We start from the raw sequence: 20,507 nt of genomic DNA, 5'->3' as shown, positions 1-20,507 counted from the left end.
AAGGCTCTCTTAAGTTCCCAGCACTGTTTTTCAGGTTGAGGTGTGGACTGTGACCGGGCCATTGCAACAACTTGATTCTGTTGTAGCTCTGCTGATGTGCTTGGGATCTTTGTCCTGCTGCATTACCAAAACTCAGTTTTGACTGTAGACTACTTGGCATACAAGGAAATTCATGGAAAACTCAATGACTGCAAGGGGCCCAGGTTCTGTAGCTGCAAAACAAGCTCAAATCATCACCCCATACTAACAGATGGTATGAGATTTTTGTGCAGTATGCTTTGCAACTTTGCTACCAAACTTGCAGCCATGCTGTCATGCTGTTTTTAGAGAGAAGAGACTTTCTCCTTGCAACCCTTCCAAACAAGCCACACTTATTCAAACTTTTTCTAATTGTCATGGCCTTTAACATTTAACATACTAACTGAGGCCTGTAGAGTCTGAGATGTAGCTTCTGGATTTTTGAGCTTTTTCTGACCACTGCACAGTTTGACCCTGGGGTGAATTTTCTGGGACATCCGTTCATTCAGATATATATAGATATAGGTGTATATATATATATATATATATATATATATATACACCTATATCTATATATATATATATATATATATATATATATATATATAGATATATATAGATATCTATATATAGATATATATATATAGATATAGATATATATAGATATAGATATAGATATATATATATATATATATATATATATATATAGATATATATAGATATATATAGATATATATATATATATATAGATATATATATCTATATAGATATCTATATATCTATATAGATATCTATATATATATATATATACACCTATATCTATATATAGATATAGATATACACACAAATCACGCAATTATAAATATCAAGAGGTGAGGGGAAATATGTGTGACTGACATTTAAATCTAACTTGTGAATTTTGTCATTTGTCATTTTACTGTAGAACATGTGCCAGTGGGTATAACTGTATTTGATGGAGGAGTTGTACAGGGAGATGGCCACGGGCAGGATTGATTTCCTGTGTTGTTCAGTGGTGCATTTTAATAATCTCTGTCTCTCACTGAATGTGCTTCTTTTCTTGGACAACATCTGCCTCTCAGACACCCTAAAGGAGTCCATCTCCATCTCCACTCATTACTGGTCTTGCGGATCAGTTTGAGCCTGTTGGCACCTGTGACCGTCAACCTGTTGCCCCAGCATGCAACAGCATAGAGGATGGCACTGGCCACAACATATTTGTAAAAAATCCTGAGCATCGTCCTCAGAAAATAGAGACGACTCTGGCCCTTCCTGTAGAGTGCAGCTGTGTTCTTAACCCAGTCCAGTTTATTATGCATGTATACTCCAAGTCCAGTTAAAAGGCAGGAGCAACTTAAACATAGTTTTGAAATATACAATTTATATTTTTCAATTCATATTAAAATTGACTGATTAAAAACATTTTTATAGAGATTTAAAAAAAACATTCCTGCTTAGATTTAGTCACAATGAAATGATGACTGTAAATTTTTTAAAGTGAAATATATAAAGAGTTCGACACCCCTGGTGTAATCTATCTGTAATGCATCAAATCTAAATCTGTAATCATCTATAAAAGGCCTTTTATGCATTATGTCTCTCGCTTACGGCCATACCACCCTGAACACGCCCGATCTTGTCTGATCTGACCTCAAAGGGGCTCAAAATATGCTGGAGAGGAAGTAGATATATTAAAAACAGCACAGAACCTTGTGGCACACCATAGGACAGGGACGTGGAAGATGACCTGTACTTAGAGACCGCCACAGAAAAGTATCGTTCATAGAGATACGAGGAGGACCACTCTAAGGCAGACCCAGATACACCAACCCAGTATTTCAGCCTTTCAAGCAAAATGTAATGGTCAACGGTGTCAAAGGCTGACGTGAGGTCCAACATTAGGAGTACAGAACACTTTCCTGCATTGTTTTGCATCAGAATGTCATTGGAAACTCTAAGAAAGGCTGTTTCAGTAGAATGAGCTCTATGAAAGCCAGACTGAAATTTGTCAAAGATATTATGTTAACAGACAACAGAAGCAGACAGAGTTAACCTGAGCTTGAAGAGTCAGCAGAGCGACTTTTCACAGGGGAACAGGACCTGTTGATTTTTCTAACTGATGGCTACACACAGCTCTGCAGAACAGGTAATTACCGCTGTTCGGTTTAATATTTGATTTTAAACAGTGTTTGAAGCTAAGACAAATACAGATCATATATTTTCATACAGTGATGTTCCAGTCGGGTTAATGTTTGTGTGTCCTCACTGTAAAGACTGCAGGTTACTGGAGCGTGTCTGAAAATGTGACCCTTCAGTCTAATATTGACACCGTTATGCCATCTGCACTTTGATCCCGCTACCTACTCTTGAAAACGATGTGCGCATCTACTTCACTATTTACGGTTCAACATGTTTCCTGTTGCTCTGAGGTGCATCCAACAAACACACAAATCATTTACCACTAATAATAACAATTTTACTTTATTAATTTATTAATATAAACATATATGTAGCAAAGGTTTTATTCAAATTTATGCAGCCCAGGATAAAAGTTGGTCTGTTTTGATATAGGATGTTTGGAAGTTGTTTTATTGTTATGATTTTTGCATTTTGTTATTTAATTGGTTGCAAAAAAGAAAACAAGTTTATGTAAACAAGTGGAAATTAATCCTCCTGAGAATAAGCCTTTTAAATAACCTTGGTGGGTTTTTTGGTTGTTCAAGAGTTGAACCATACACAGGATCATAGGTGGCTGAATGCAGTTAGGTAATAGCTGTCACAAAAAATATTATCTTCATACATGTCACAGCTGTGTAAGCACTGATATTGATAATAGATGTGATCACAAAGAGACAACAGTTTTGCTAAATGTAATTATTATATTAGAAATTTATAAAACTTGTAATTTGAATCAGGGCCGTGCAGAGAGGTTTAAAGGGGCGGGTGCTCAAAGTTAAAAAGGGGCACATTGAACCAGGCTGAATAACAACAACACACATTCATCAAGAATCTAATATGGGCAACAAGGCAAAGCAAACGTAGCCGATGCTTTACCCGATGTACAATGTTGCTGTAGAGGGGTTGCTGTGGATAGTGCTGGAGGGCAGGGCTGTGTTGATCTGAGACTGTAGACATTAAAAAGTCCATAGGAGAGATGGTAGCTGATTAAACAAGTGTCATGAGATAATAACAAAATGCAAAGATTGGTGACAGCGCTTGGAACCATAAGGCAACAAAAAACTGTGAGAAATAATTTAGGCTCTGCCTGTGAATCACTCTTTGCTTCTCTTCTTCCTTCCATCCCATCATTTCATATATCACTCTCCACTTGCTGTCTATCTGAGAACAAGGCACAACTTGCTATTGCAATAAACTATAATCTAATTATCCACACCTAACAACTCTTGCACTTAATCTATAATAAAATGATGACAGAAAAATGTTATAGCACTGCCTTTAGTAGCCTCACACAGCTCCTACTGTTTCCTTCTCATGTCCTTACCAGCCATGTCTGGACAATGTTATATCATGAGTAATATATATTTTTTAAATCCATCTAAATAAAACACACACATGCACACACACACAGTGACATTTTAGACCTTCTTCAGAATACTGTATATACTATGGGCATCACGGTGCTGATCCAGAATCCTTACATTATTATTTATTACTAGAGCTACAATAATAAAGCAATGAGGAGGGAGAAGTAATAAATATGAAATAATGTATTTATGATGATTCCATTTGTTTCACTATCCACTCTGTGCAGGGCAAAGCTTGTTACATTTTTAAACTGTAGAGATACAATCATTTTACTGCTGTAAAATCCAAACTTTGTCTTATTTAAAATATAAATCTAATATAATCTGCTTCTTAATGTATGTTCTTTAAAATACAGCGTGTGGTTTTTAATATATTATAATTATAATACTGCATAATTATGTGGACATGCATATTAGATCGTTTTTTAGTGAAATATAATCCCTCCAGAAAGGCAGGAAAAGCCCGGAAACTTACTTTAAAACTAAATATGTTCCCTAAAACGGTGACAGAGCTACAGACCCATGACAGCCTTACACAGGTAGCCAGCAGCTATGACCAGCACTACTTGTGCCGTTAATAAAAGGACAGTTAATGTTTGTCACGCTGTTGCACACACAGCACGCTCGTTTGCTTCAACTTACCAACGTGTACATAATAAGCTAATACTCCTGTGTGCTATACACTACAGTGTACGCTGTACACCTACTTACTGGTTTTGTCGCATCAGTCTGTGTCTCTGAGTTAACTTGTTTCTCCTACAGCTCCGGACCGCAAAAAATGCGCGTGCTCTTTGTGAGCTCGTTCCCGGCTCGTAACCAGCGCGTTCTGCCATCAAGGGCGATCATTGGTTAAATGTGATCATGTGACTGATGCAAGCCAGATCCTTTTATTTAGCAAAACTGTGATTAATAGTTAAATATTATTGTTGAGGGGCACAGACAGGACTCCGCACGCACACACACATTAAAAAAAAAAATACTTTTTTTTTTAAAAAGTTGCCTCAACAAAAGGGCACTTTGGGCACCCATCAGGAAAGGGGCGGGTGCTCAAGCCCCTCTAGCCCCCCCCCTCTGCACGTGCCTGATTTGAATTTTTCCAAATGAGAACATATACCATTTTTTGCTTTACTGATCAGTGTTTGGTTGGTTAACTGCAGGTGTTCAGGCACAAGTCCGTCGTCTGGAAGAGCAGGTGGTGAAGATGACTTCAGCGACTGAAATGCCCTGAAGGTGGAATTAAAGTTAAACTTTATTTGAACATAAATCAGTAAAGACAGGCCTCCATCCTGACATGCAGTACTTGCATTACTTATGTATGATATGCATCCTCACAGAACCCAGATGATGCCAGCATGTTTTGAAGCCAATGTCTGGAGATGAGTATGTGAATGTGAGTATAAGTGTGGCAGGAGAGTGAGTTCACCCTCTTTCTTGGAAGTATGCAAAAGTCTGTTGTCTTTAAAAATGTAATATATAAAAACCAAGTTCTTACTGAATGAGAAGTGAAACCTGGAGATGAGCAGAGATCAAGTCAAGTGCAGTTCAGACTCGCTGTTATTAAATTCTACCTGAGCAGGTTATAGTTCACCTCACTCACAGAAGAACAAATAACATTTGGCTCTGGGAGCTTCAGTTTGTATACACTGTTGTGGCACCACCTTAAGCAGCCATTTGCATCAATACCTACATCACTAGCCCAGCAGTTCTAAGAAACGTCTCCGTTTGTGGTTCAAAACCTAATGTGACACCAATGACCACAACAGCATGCAGCTGCAGGTTGTCGTGCATACCTGGCTTTACAATAGAAGAGAATAAAGAGGCATTTTTCTGTAAAACTTTTCTGTAAAATATTACTTTTAAATAAATAAATAAATAAAATGTGTCTAAAAATAAAATTAGGTAAACACCCAGAATAATGATTTTTTTTTTGTTTAAAACTGCATTTGGCTTAGTTTTTGTTAACTCGGTGTAATATGTCATGTGTTGTTCAGCTGAACTCTTCTTCCACACAACATGATCCCTGTGAGTGCTCCAATCAGAGACAAGGTCAAATGTAGCACTATTAAAACAATGAGATTAATGCTGCATAAAAATGAGCATTTAGCACATAGCACAATTAGAGCCCTGAAACTTCTAATTGGATATGTTCAAACATCAAAGCTTACTCAAAAGAGACATGGAATCACTTTAGTTTGTCTCCAGATCTGTTCTTCCTGTCATCCCCATTTATAATATTTTCTGAATCATCACAGAACGTTTGCAGGAATCATTTAGCAATCATGTAGCAAAATCTGACTCAGTGCAGGATGAATGACGGAGCGCTTCTCCCACTGAAAACGCTACGTCCAGGTGAACAGAATTAACTGTTTGGCACAGGTCCCCCCAATTTTTCCTCTGCTCTGTATTCACACATCATGTCTGTTTTACTTGTGAGCTATAAGGTATAAAATTCTCTTGTGTATATATTTGTCTTCACAGATGTACAGCAGAGCTTTTTGTGAGAGTCAAATAAAAATAAAGCAGTAAAACCGCCAGAATAAACAAAATAAACCACCTTTCAGTTCAACTTTTGCTGTCTCAACAATATTCTCATTTATATTGTTTGCTGTTTAACTTACCAAATATTTCCAGTAAGACATTTGATCAGGTCTTTTAGAACTTCCTGTTAGCCAAGCAGCATTCTCCAGCTGCTGCTGCACTGTTAAGAAAATCTTAACTTAATCCTCATAGCACAGTCAGAAGAAAACAAACAAACATACAGTCATGTGGAAAAGAGTGTTTTCTGAGGAATCTATAGAGTACTAGTAAAAAATAAGAACACTGATTTAGTAACTTATAGAGCTACATTTAGCAGCAATAATGTTACCAAATTGTTTCTGTATGACTATCAGTCTGTCACAAGGTTGCTCAGGATATTTGACTCACTCTTCTTTACATGGCTTTGTCAGATCATTGAGGTTTGTGGTATTTGTTTATGTACAGCTCTCTCAAGTTCCCAGCACTGAATTTTAGGTTGAGGTCTGGACTGTGACCGGGCCATTGCAAAACCTTGATTCTTGTCTTTTTTTTTTAGCCATTTTGTTGCAGCTTTGCTGATGTGCTTGGGATCTTTGCCCTGCTGCTTGACCCAAACTCACTTTTGACTCTAGAGTACTTAGTATACAAGGGAGTTCAGTGAAAATTTGATGGTGCAAGGGGCCCAGGTTCTGTAGCTGCAAAACAAGCTCAAGTCATCACCCCTTCACCACTGTGCTGACAGCTTGTATGAGGCGTTCGTGCTGGTATGCTTTGCAACTTTGCTACCAAATTTGCATTCATGCCGTCATGCTCTGTTTAGAGAGAAGAGACTTTCTCCTTGCAACCCTTATTCAAGGGCCACACTTATTCAAACTTTTTCAAATTGTACTGTCATGGACTTAACATGCTAACTCAGGCCTGTAGAGTCTGAGGTGTAACCTTGTATTTTTGACCTTTTTCTGAACATTGCACAGTTTGACCCTGGGGTGAATTTTCTAGGACGTCCATCTCTAGAAAAATTATGACACTGTGTTAACTGCCAATTATGCTTTCATAGAAATGCTCACACTTGCTGGTAAACCAAGAATCAAGTGCAGTTGATTAGCAGCATCTGGCTGCTATTTATCTTCTTCATTTGTATTGAAGCATTAAAAGTGCTTTCTGAACAACATGAGCTGTGTGAAGTAACCCTCACTGAGTCTCGTTTCAGTTTGGGTCAGAAAGACTTCAAACTACATACCAGTTTTGAGAATCACCTTTAGTGCTGGAAGAAACGGTAAAAACTGCATCTTCTAAGGATGTAACGAAAAAAAAAATGCTAGTAAAACGTGATTTCCATTTCGTATTGGGGGAAAATGCAGCATGACGGCCAATCACAAAATTATATGGCTGCTGAGGAAAAGGAGAAGTTGTTAAAGTGAAGGCCAAACAGCGACATCAACAGCGAGTTTTGAGATTTGTGGCATTTTTGGAGTGTGTAGTCTAGCCTTTTATGTTTTTTTGTTTGTGGTTTTTGAGTGTCAAAAACGCAGCCAAATTGAAATAATAACTGTATATTCTTATTTGTGCTGGTGTGCTGAAAATAATGACACCAAACAAGGCGAAATAAGCAGTTTCTAAAAGTGAAATATATAAAGTTAAACTCAAAAGTAGTCAAAAACGGCCATTTATAGGCTTGATTTCAGAGTTTTACATGACACAAAGTGTTACATTATATATAATGTAACACTTTGTAACACCATATTATAACATGTGTAGTTAGTGTGATAACATCTAGAGTTATTGCAATTGTAGAAGTTTCTTCTGCTCTCAGAACAGATTCAGTTGTTCACAGTTTTGGTACACGGTGCATTACCAAGCTGCAAACACTCATAAGGTGCTGAGTTGTGGTCATAAAAAGAGCAAAGTGGTTAATGATAATTCTGTGATGCAGTGTCATCAGATGTTTGACAAACCCTCAGTCTAGCCACAGTGTGACAGCACGGCTTCACGGAAAGTCATGTTTTGAATTACTTCTCTTGCAGTGTTTTCTGCTCTTAATGTCATGTTCATTTACTTGACCAAGCCTCTGATGAATGTCATCAGAACATATTATATAATGAATTTGTTTTTGTTTTTTACTAATAAGTCGAGGATGAACATTTGGAGTAACATTGAATATAGAGGTTTTCTATCTCTGAAGGTCAGTTTCAATTATGAATTGTAAACTCCTCCTTCATTATTCCATCAATTTGTGCAATGGATCAGTGCCACTGATCCATTGCACCGGAGCATGATCCTACCACCACCAGGCTTAACATCTGGCACCGTGTTCTCAGATTTCAAAGGATCACCTTTGATACACCAAACATACTGTTGTCATTGTGGCCATATAGCTCAGTCATAGTCTAGTCTGCCCATAAAGCTGTCTTTCCAGAAGTAAATTGTTTTTTTGTGGTTGGGATCCTCTCAGTTCACAGTAATAAGAAATTCCCTCTGATCTAAGGGGGACTCTTTGGTCTTCTTCCAGTCCTTGGCAAAGTGGTAACACATTAAAGCAACTTGTAATTACAAACGATTGTTTGAAACAAATCTGTAAGTGTATAAAAATGGCTTAAAATGGTTTACAGTGAGTTCCTTGGACTTTCCGTTGTTCTAAATATTGGTCAATCCAACAAGTGCTTTTAAGATAATCCTTTTTATGCTGCAAAGAGAAACTAACACTTGTCATGATCACTGATAAGAAGTTAATAGGGCTTGTTGAGTTAAATGGTAAATGGCCTGTATTTGTACAGCACTTTACTTAGTCCCTAAGGACCCCAAAGCGCTTTACACTACATTCAGTCATCCACCCATTCACACACTGGTAATGGCAAGCTACATTGTAGCCACAGCTGCCCTGGGGCGCACTGACAGAACATTGCAGAACCTTCACCTCGTATGAAAAATATTTGACTGTGATTTACATCTTCCACAGAAAAAACTGCACATTACTGAAACTTAGTATACTGGACTTTGTTGTTGTCCCACACAGGTTCAATTTTGAGTGGTAGATGGCTCAGTGCTCAGTCAACCAAGATTTTATGATAGTGGGCACAATGAGATAGATAAGCTGCTTGTAAACAGTACTTTTATGCTCTCTTTTTCCATTTGGATAAGAAAGAAATAACCAAGAAACAAAGGCAAACAAATAATCTGTGCCTTTATCCCAGATTCACATTATAGGAACAGCTGCTCAATGACCACTGTAGTCTTTGCTTACTGCACTTTTATCTAGATCTACGCAAAGTGATCCACTACACCTACTTTTACATTTAAATCATTTTATGAGCACTGATGCCATTTTAATCTGAGTTTCTACTCAAATACAATCAGTAAAGAAAAACACAGTCTGTGACGTTTGTTTTGAAGGAAAAGGTATTCCCTGCAAATGTTTATCTGTGCGAGACTATTCAGAAAACAGTAATTTTGTTTTATAGGCGAGACACTTGGCCTCTTTTTTCCTTGTTCTATGTTTGTCTTTTGTCCGATTACTCTGGAACACAAGATGGAAAACTGATATTCTCATGTTAAAAAGATAGAAAAAGGATTTTATCACCCATAAATGTTAACTTCTCTTGCCTCTAAGCACAAGCAGGAGCAGCAGCGCCCTCTGCAGTTTGTGTGTGGAAGTGCAAAAGCTTACAGCACCTGGTATTCCCAGGCGGTCTCCCATCCAAGTACTGACCAGGCCCGACCCTGCTTAGCTTCCGAGATCAGACGAGATCGGGCGTGTTCAGGGTGGTATGGCCGTAAGCGAAAGCAGAGCTGTAAAAAATACCTTTTATCGGTGGCAAATGTCACACAGTTTGATATCTATTATTGTGCTAAACTTCATATGTTACAGCGACAACATGCAAACCTTCGTTATTAACTGCAGCTTCAACATTGAGCTGCAAAAATGCTTTTCCCGCGGTAACATCACCATAATAACACATGTTCGTTGATTACAGCACAGTGTTAAAGTGACAGAGAGCACACAGTGTGTTAGGTCGATTTGGAAGTCAAACATTTTTGTCGTTTGGACATTTTAACTTAAATATAGAAAACAAAAACGTAAGCGTGTATGTGTCGCTACAGCATGTATAAAAAGGTCGTTTCTGAACAATCATTTCGCTAACGGCCATACCACCCTGAACACGCCCGATCTCGTCTGATCTCGGAAGCTAAGCAGGGTCGGGCCTGGTCAGTACTTGGATGGGAGACCGCCTGGGAATACCAGGTGCTGTAAGCTTTTGCACTTCCACACACAAACTGCAGAGGGCGCTGCTCACTCAGTGGAGGCAGCTTCATGACAACGCTCCTGATTGCATTTCGCTTTTGTGCAAAACAAAACAAAACAACAACAAGAACGAAATATTTAGGAAATACACGAACTTATTTATTCTGTAAATGTAGAAAATGTCTATGGCTAGTCCGTCTGGGCTCAGTAGTGAGGAACTTGTTAACCTTGTGCAGCGGGCACAGCGTCAACCTGACACCCATGTGCAACGAGTTTGAACTCTTATTGGCTGCCGACTGCGGCCCCGAAGAATACTGAATAAATGCGCATCAGTGTGCTACCCTGAGCAGGGAACACGATATCATGGAGTTTCTAACATGGAGCAAGGTGAAGGTGACGCTACTATGCAGGACCGCCCCTGCTTAGCTTCAGAGATCAGATGAGAACAGGCGTGGTATGGCCGTAAGTGAGAGGCTTCCTCGATAACGGGGTTCATGTAGATACTGTAACCCATTTATTGGGATTTAAAAAACAATTTAGAGTGAAGGATACTGATTAGTTTCTACTTTTATTTTTAATACCTGCACATGACAGCACAGTCATAATGCATACTTAATGCTGCAATATTCACGTCATAAACAATTGTGAGTGTTTGCACAAAAACATCCACAGGTGCTCTGTGCATGTACAGTGATATTGATGTAACGCTTGAAGAATTTGACATTACTACATCAGTGGAAGAGCTCTTTGCACAAGACTCACTAACCATCCTATTAGAAAATGAGCTTAAAGAGTGCCGCCTCAGATCCGTTTCAATATTTAAACTGTCATTTGTGTGTTGAAGTGCAAAAGCTTCCAGCACCTGGTATTCCCAGGCGGTCTCCCATCCAAGTACTGACCAGGCCCGACCCTGCTTAGCTTCCGAGATCAGACGAGATCGGGCGTGTTCAGGGTGGTGTGGCCGTAAGCGAGGCACGGCGTCAGAAACAGCCTTTTTATACATGCTGTGATGACACAGTCATGCTTACGTTTTTATGTCCTGTATATAAGTTGAATTGTCCAAACCACAAAAATGTTGGACTTCCAAACACACTGTGTGCTCTCTGTCACTTTAACACTGTGCTGTGAGAAACGAACGTGTTATTGTCGTGACGTTACGGCGGGAAAAGCATTTTTGCAGCTCAGTGTTGAAGCTGCAGTTGACAAGAAAGGTTTGCATGTTTTGGCTGTAACACGTGAAGCTTAGCACAATCCTATATTTGAAAGTGTGTGACATTTGCCAAGTATAAAAGGTGTTTTCTAGCGGGCTTTCCTCGCTTACGGCCATACCACCCTGAACACGCCCGATCTCGTCTGATCTCGGAAGCTAAGCAGGGTCGGGCCTGGTCAGTACTTGGATGGGAGACCGCCTGGGAATACCAGGTGCTGTAAGCTTTTGCACTTCCACACACAAACTGCAGAGGGCGCTAAAACTGTCACTACTCCTTCCTGCTCTTTCTAGTTTCTTCCTGCTTTCTTTTAAGCACAAAAGCGCCTCGCTGACCATTTCCCAGGCGCTAATTACAGACCTCTCATAGGGAATATTTCCTTTTGACAGTAACAGCCATAAAACCTAAAACAGCACCATACTGTCAATAACTGATTAAACGGACAAAACACATTTACTAGGGAGAGAATAAGATGGAGACATAGTAAGTTAGAGAAAAAACAAACAAACAACATGTGCCAAGTGGAATTTAATCTAATTATAAAAAACAATCAAACAGTTTTGGTTCATAGTTAACAGAGAATTACAGGAAAAACACCACATCACATTCATTTTAAAATTCTTTTATTTGCTTTTAAAGCCCTCCATGGCCTAGCCCCATCTTATCTCTCTGAGCTGCTACAGCCTTATACGTCCAGCCGCTCTCTCAGGTCAGCTGGTCAGCTGTTCCTGAATGTACCCAGGACTGAGCGTAAACTTAGAGGACATCGTGCTTTTGCTGCAGCATTTCCCAAACTGTGGAACGATCTGCCTGTAGAGATTAGACAGGCCTCTTCTCAGCCTGTTTTTAAATCACTCCTGAAAACCCATCTCTTCACCCTGACCTTTGACACCTTGTAAGATGTTAGTTTTAGTTTATTTTTATGTTAGTTGTTTTAGTTGATTATATGCTGTTCTGTCTTGTTTTTTTAAATATAGGGCTGCTTTAATCTTTACTATGTGTTTTATTTTATTCTGTTTTGTTTTATTCTACTGGTTTTTTTTTTTTACTTATTTACTGTACAGCACTTTGGTGCTGCACTGGGTACTTTAATTGCAGATGTTGCTGTCAATCCATGTCAATCAACCCTTTACATTAGTGCCATCGTGATGCTGCAGTCAGCTATTTCCACTAAAAGCTGCCATAATTTAAATCTTGTTGGAGACTGTGTGTGTGACAATGTGTGTGTGTGTGTGTGTGTTCCCTTTGTGAATTCACTTTTCTTTTGTGATTGTATATTCCGGCAGATGTTCCGCTCATCTCATTTGTCTCCAAGCTACAGTCTGTCTGTGAGACAGTGTTTAATAAAGTAGAAATTTCAACATTAAAGTAGAAAATCTATTTTGGGGGAAAAATGAAATGTTGAGATTACATTTGTTGTTTCAAGACAAACTGCTACAGTTGCTACACCCTCTGAGTTAGTGAAATCATACTTCACTGCATCTGGTGAGACAGAAAATGAACAGCTGCATGATTATCAATGGTTACATCCGATTTCAATACAGAGGATTTTTGGTGTATCACAAGACGTGCGATCAGTTTATTTCATTAAGTCATGTAAACAAGGCATTTTGCAGGCAGTAAAGCAAATGTGGTAGTTTGTCTTGAAACAACAATGGCAATCTCCACATTTCAACATGTTTCTCTAAATTGAATTACAACTTTATTCTTGAATACTAATAATAATTTTGACTTTATTCTCCAAGTAATCAGTAATATTGGTTTTCTTAATGTGGCCCTAACACTCCTTCATGCAGGTGTGTACACAGAAGGAAGCCCAACAATGTTTGACCCTGATCTTTGCAGCAGGAGTGATAGCAACGATATTTAGACTTTTGCTATAATTCTGATGCTTTAAAGCTCATCTTAGAAATCAAATGTTGGCATAAAATGAAAGAAAAAAGCAATAAAATGTAATAACATTAAAAACAAAAAACATCTGAGAGGCAGGGTGCTGAATATGAACATTTCACCTTAGGAGTCCTGTGACTGGTGATGGTAAAAATTGAAGAAAAAAAAATGTCAATAAACAAATCAAATAAAAATATTTTATTAGAAGCAAGTTTGATTGAAGATATTATTTCTACACAGCATCCTACAGTCGGTACAGTTAATATATCAGTATTGGTGGTTTGAATATAGTTTTAAAATAGTTTTATATTATTTAATGAAATGTGTGAAGCTGGTCACATGTTAAATGTAACAGTTACTGATAAGACAGGCTCGAGTGAAAACTTGTAACGAACAAGATGTTTCCAGCGACTTTTGGTTAGAGCTGAGGATAAATGTTGCTCTTTTGTTTTCTCAGACATGTATATTTGTGGGTACAGAGGTAGAGTCCATGGGGATTTTTCCTATAGTTGCGTTATTGGATTCAAAGGTCACTATGTCCTTCTCATAGTGCACAGGTAATCCTCCACATTGCACTACAACAATTCTTTTAGTGAGAAGTTTGCCTTTATACTGACAGTTGGGTTTCCTGCCTCCATTATTCTTTAGTTCACATTTAACAATACTGAACTTTGCTTTACTCTCTGTCAAGCAAGTATTCTTATGAGGTGACCCATGACCATTACAAATGGCTTTGACCTTTTCATAATCACTAAGGATGAACGTGTTTGTGTCCTTACAAGTGTTGTCAACATTGTAGATCTGCTTGTTTTTTATTTCTGCATCACATTTTTTCGCAGTCATCTTGGCATCTACATGCTGTCGTTTAAACTTTTCATAAGGGGTTTCATTCTGACGCTTCTCAATTGGTTTGGGTTTAAGATTGGCTGGTTTTGAGAGTCCAGTGGCAAAGAGCACCATAAGCGGCAAACAGGCAAACAGGATCCTCATTGTTTCCTGGAGAAAGAAAAACAGGAACATTTTCCAAATTAAGAATTTGGAGCAGAAAAAATATCTTGTCATTGTCGAAGTGGATTAATTATTTAATCTCCTGCTGAATTTGTAATTTTGCTCCATTACAAAGGAATGAACAGTCTCTAATATTTATGGTAGTTTCATTTTAATGGAGAGACAGAATATCAACCAAATCCAGAAAACAACACATCACATAAACAAACTGATTTGCATGACATTGATTGAACTAAGTACTTGATCCCCAATAACCAAGCTAGAATTCTGGCTCCCACAGATTGGATTGCACTTAATAAATTAGCCATTTAAAGACAATCTTGATCTCAGTTTATTCTGTGTAAAAAGCACACCTCTACAGTATCAGTCTCTTCCATTCCAACTTCTACACCACCATGGGGAAGACTGCAGAGGTGTCAAAGGATTTGTTACTGAGGTCTACAGGGACAATACAAATCTACAGTCTTGTGCCACCATAGTCAAGACCGAAGACCTCTTATCTTGCTGCATGCAAGATCTTGCCTCATGGGGTGATGATGATCGTGAGAAAGGTGTTGTCAACAGGGGATCAAATGATTATTTCCCCATGGTATGCAATGTAAATACACAGAACCACGTGACAGATGGTAGCTTCTTTTCATGACCATCTTTTTACTTTTTTTGTCTTTCTTACAAGCTGCTGACCAGAAAACTTTTATTCATAGATGTTTATTGTTTCAGATAAATTTGCAAACTGAACTCCACGTGTCCCATCTCTCAGTTTCTTTGGCAGAGTTTACTTTTCATTAATGGCATTTAATGGCTTGTTGTTGTTTTTTATTGACTTATATAGAAACCCACACAAGTTTAACTTTAAAAACAACTTATGTAACAAAAAATGAACCAACTTAATGGATCAACATAAATAAAAGGATAATTTCAGTGTTTTTCATCTATTTTTTATATAATTTTTCCAAAACATTTTCAAACGTTCAGATCTATCTTTTATTTTCTTGTTTTAACATTATACATGGTGAACTAAAAACCCTGGAATATGGTTTGAAACATTGAAGGCACCATGTTTCGCTTTTTGGCAGCTTTTATTTTGAAACTGCAACACTAATCAGTACTTCCCCACACCTGTGGTGCACGCGCTGCGCAGACCCTGTCGGACATGCGCGGGAGAGGAGGGGGCTGACTTGAGCAGAAAGCGCGGAGAGACAAGTCGAAAGGAAAAGACAGACGATCTCTGGTAAAGCAAAGCAGACAGAAAGAATTTACCTGAGCTCTCTGCTGGACAGGTAATTACCGCAGTTTGGTTTAATATCTTGTTTTAAACAGTGTAACTACGAAGCGAACACAAATACAGATCATATATTTTCATATAGTTATGTTCCAGTCGGGTTAATGTTTGTGTGTCCTCACCGTAAAGACTGCCGGTTATTGGAGAGTGCCTGAAAATATGTCTGCGAAGCACCCCCTCAGTTCAAATATTAATTTTGGCCCGCTATCTACTCTAGAAAATAATTTGCGCGACTACGTCGCCATTTACGGTTCAATGTGTGGCCGTAAGCAAAGCATTCCTGGTGCTCTGAGGGTCATCTAGTAAACGCCAACCATCATTTAAAAATAACCAAAAACAGCTGTCGTTACTTTCTTATTCCCTCTAATGTAGTCTTTTAAGTCATTAAACGATAAAATAAAAAAAATCAAAATCAATATAACAGCTTCAAAAAATTCAACATCTAAACCAGTCAATTTTTTCTTCAGTAAATATTTTGAAACTTATCAGAGAGGCGCTGGAGGACATGTTGAACAATAATATTGTGTACGTTTTTTAGAGTATTACTGGATATTTTTAAAACAGGCAATTGTAATCATTTACTTACATATGGTAGATATGGTAAACGAGTGAAAATGAACAACAAATTAAGTAATTTAAATAAATTTGATGATTTTTGAGTCTCAGTTGAAGAGTTCATGAGGTGTATCTAAAAGCAACTTCTCTACTTGCATCCACACATTGAACCTTACAGAGGGAAACGGTCATTGCACTCAGTCATGACAACATTCTTGCTAAATATAATTATTTATATTATAAAGTTATGAAACTTTTAAGCAAACTTTTCCAAATGAGGACACTTACCGTGCTTTTTGCTTTACTAATCAGTGGTTGGTTGTTTAATCTGCACGAGTCAGTCGTCTGGAACAGCAGGTGGATGTCTTCAAGATGTCTTCAGTAAATGAAATGCTCTAAAGGGGGAATTAAAATTGAACATTATTTGAACATAAATAAAAAAAGATAGGCCTCTGCCTGTGCATGCACATTTCTTATGCACGATATTCATGGTCAGAAAACCCAGATGATGCATGTTTTAAAGCCCATATCTGGTTAGTGAATGTGAGTATGAGTGTGGCAGGAGATTGAGTTATTCAAAAATAAGCCTGTTGTCTATAAAAGATTTTAAATATACAAATAAAAAGTTCTTACCAAACGAGGAGTCAAGATGAGCAGAGACCAGATCTAGTGCAGCTCAGCTGTTTTTAAATTCTACCTGAGCAGGTTGGAGCTCATTTGTGTCACAGAGCAACAAATAACACTTTGGGGGCTTCAGCTTTTAAACATTTCAGCAGCCCCACCTTAAATAATCACTAGCATCAGTGTCTACCTCACTAGCCCACCAGTTAGCACTGCTCTGTTTGTGGTTCAGAACATGCTGCAAACATGATGTGAGGACCAGTGACCACAGGTGCAGATGCAGGTTGTCTTTCATAGCTCGCGTTACAACAATTGCAGCTATTTTTTTTTAAATTCTATAAACCACATTTTAAAAATAAGTAAATTAATAAAATATTGACATTTGTGAAAAAGTACAGAAATTGCATTTTGGCTTAGTTTTTGTTAAGTAAATAATGGCACGGTGTAATATATCACGTGCTGTTATTCCCCTGATGTTGTATATACCTCATTTTAAAGACCTGACCTGAATGCATCGTGGTGCAGGACACATTTTGCTTTTGCAAGATCAGCCACTTAGAATCTCTATAGGCTCCTCTTGTTCATGTGACTATGTTATCTCTTTATTTATTCATTTCTATTTGTGTTATTTCAGTTATTACACTGGTATAGTATGACTATGTCACCTGCAGCCTCCAGCAGTACCAGTTACCTGAGACCACACATCTCAGCGACGTGTGCGTGCCCATCCCAGCAGGGAAAAGAGGGAAGCCCCAGCTGTCCCAGCAGAACACACCATAAAAGATGATTGATGTCACCCCAGAGTCATAGAAGGTCTTCAGAAACTCCAAAACAATTGAATCTTGCCTTCTAGGTCTCCATCAGGTGTGATGTCAGAGCCACCCGCCTGCAGCTGTTGTTCATTTACATCTGCCTAATTGATCATTTATCCTCAGCACATTTTTCAGTTACCTTGCCTGAAACTGGACAACATGTAAAGTCTAAATTCAAACAAAGGTTGGGGAAACCTGCACTGAGCTGAGACAGAAGAAGTCGGAAGTCGAACTCGGATGAGTGACAGAGCGTTCCTCCTACTGAAAACTCTATGTCCAGATGAACAAAATTAACTTTTCGGGACAGGTCCCCAGATGTTTTCTCTTCTCAGAATCCTCTTCACAGATCAGATCTGTTTTATCTGACATACAGTCATGTGGAAAAGAGTGTTTTCATAGGAATCTATAGAATACTCTGAAAAACTAAGCACAGTACATGAGTGAGTAGGTTGTAGAGCCACCTTTTAGCAGCAACAGTGTCACCAAATTGTTTCTGTATGACTCTTAGTCTGTCACACGGTTGTGCAGGACTTTTGGCTGACGTTTCTTTACATTGTTTCGTCAGTTCATTGAGGTTTGTGGTATTTGTTTATCTAAGGCTCTCTTAAGTTCCCAGCACTGTTTTTCAGGTTGAGGTGTGGACTGTGACCGGGCCATTGCAACAACTTGATTCTGTTGTAGCTCTGCTGATGTGCTTGGGATCTTTGTCCTGCTGCATTACCAAAACTCAGTTTTGACTGTAGACTACTTGGCATACAAGGAAATTCATGGAAAACTCAATGACTGCAAGGGGCCCAGGTTCTGTAGCTGCAAAACAAGCTCAAATCATCACCCCATACTAACAGATGGTATGAGATTTTTGTGCAGTATGCTTTGCAACTTTGCTACCAAACTTGCAGCCATGCTGTCATGCTGTTTTTAGAGAGAAGAGACTTTCTCCTTGCAACCCTTCCAAACAAGCCACACTTATTCAAACTTTTTCTAATTGTCATGGCCTTTAACATTTAACATACTAACTGAGGCCTGTAGAGTCTGAGATGTAGCTTCTGGATTTTTGAGCTTTTTCTGACCACTGCACAGTTTGACCCTGGGGTGAATTTTCTGGGACATCCGTTCATTCAGATATATATAGATATAGGTGTATATATATATATATATATATATCTATATATATCTATATATATCTATATATATATATATATATATATATATATATATATATATATATATACACCTATATCTATATATATATATATATATATATATATATATATATATATATATATATATATATAGATATATATAGATATCTATATATAGATATATATATATATATATATATATAGATATATATAGATATATATAGATATATATATATATATATATATAGATATATATATCTATATAGATATCTATATAGATATATAGATATCTATATATATATATATATATAGATATCTATATATCTATATAGATATCTATATATATATATATATACACCTATATCTATATATAGATATAGATATACACACAAATCACGCAATTATAAATATCAAGAGGTGAGGGGAAATATGTGTGACTGACATTTAAATCTAACTTGTGAATTTTGTCATTTGTCATTTTACTGTAGAACATGTGCCAGTGGGTATAACTGTATTTGATGGAGGAGTTGTACAGGGAGATGGCCACGGGCAGGATTGATTTCCTGTGTTGTTCAGTGGTGCATTTTAATAATCTCTGTCTCTCACTGAATGTGCTTCTTTTCTTGGACAACATCTGCCTCTCAGACACCCTAAAGGAGTCCATCTCCATCTCCACTCATTACTGGTCTTGCGGATCAGTTTGAGCCTGTTGGCACCTGTGACCGTCAACCTGTTGCCCCAGCATGCAACAGCATAGAGGATGGCACTGGCCACAACATATTTGTAAAAAATCCTGAGCATCGTCCTCAGAAAATAGAGACGACTCTGGCCCTTCCTGTAGAGTGCAGCTGTGTTCTTAACCCAGTCCAGTTTATTATGCATGTATACTCCAAGTCCAGTTAAAAGGCAGGAGCAACTTAAACATAGTTTTGAAATATACAATTTATATTTTTCAATTCATATTAAAATTGACTGATTAAAAACATTTTTATAGAGATTTAAAAAAAACATTCCTGCTTAGATTTAGTCACAATGAAATGATGACTGTAAATTTTTTAAAGTGAAATATATAAAGAGTTCGACACCCCTGGTGTAATCTATCTGTAATGCATCAAATCTAAATCTGTAATCATCTATAAAAGGCCTTTTATGCATTATGTCTCTCGCTTACGGCCATACCACCCTGAACACGCCCGATCTTGTCTGATCTGACCTCAAAGGGGCTCAAAATATGCTGGAGAGGAAGTAGATATATTAAAAACAGCACAGAACCTTGTGGCACACCATAGGACAGGGACGTGGAAGATGACCTGTACTTAGAGACCGCCACAGAAAAGTATCGTTCATAGAGATACGAGGAGGACCACTCTAAGGCAGACCCAGATACACCAACCCAGTATTTCAGCCTTTCAAGCAAAATGTAATGGTCAACGGTGTCAAAGGCTGACGTGAGGTCCAACATTAGGAGTACAGAACACTTTCCTGCATTGTTTTGCATCAGAATGTCATTGGAAACTCTAAGAAAGGCTGTTTCAGTAGAATGAGCTCTATGAAAGCCAGACTGAAATTTGTCAAAGATATTATGTTAACAGACAACAGAAGCAGACAGAGTTAACCTGAGCTTGAAGAGTCAGCAGAGCGACTTTTCACA

At 38.0% G+C, this 20,507-nt stretch overlaps 4 non-coding genes across 4 annotated transcripts; 2 read left to right on the top strand and 2 right to left on the bottom strand.

Moving 5' to 3' along the window:
- Positions 1-9,755: 9,755 nt before the first annotated feature.
- On the bottom strand, positions 9,756-9,874 carry LOC148096419 (5S ribosomal RNA). The gene has a single exon (XR_015717266.1). It is a non-coding gene; the product is annotated as a 5S ribosomal RNA (ribosomal RNA).
- A 357-nt stretch (positions 9,875-10,231) lies between these two features.
- LOC148096418 (5S ribosomal RNA) lies at positions 10,232-10,350 on the top strand. Its single transcript, XR_015717302.1, has one exon. It is a non-coding gene; the product is annotated as a 5S ribosomal RNA (ribosomal RNA).
- An 838-nt stretch (positions 10,351-11,188) lies between these two features.
- On the bottom strand, positions 11,189-11,307 carry LOC148096417 (5S ribosomal RNA). The gene has a single exon (XR_015717325.1). It is a non-coding gene; the product is annotated as a 5S ribosomal RNA (ribosomal RNA).
- A 346-nt stretch (positions 11,308-11,653) lies between these two features.
- On the top strand, positions 11,654-11,772 carry LOC148096416 (5S ribosomal RNA). Its single transcript, XR_015717264.1, has one exon. It is a non-coding gene; the product is annotated as a 5S ribosomal RNA (ribosomal RNA).
- Positions 11,773-20,507: the final 8,735 nt, after the last annotated feature.

This window comes from Neolamprologus brichardi, chromosome 23 (assembly GCF_056152115.1).
Source record: "Neolamprologus brichardi isolate AB-2024 chromosome 23, ASM5615211v1, whole genome shotgun sequence".
NCBI classification, from domain to species: domain Eukaryota; kingdom Metazoa; phylum Chordata; class Actinopteri; order Cichliformes; family Cichlidae; genus Neolamprologus; species Neolamprologus brichardi.
Note: the sequence above shows the minus strand (reverse complement) of the source record. Positions and strands in the feature narration are given on the sequence as shown.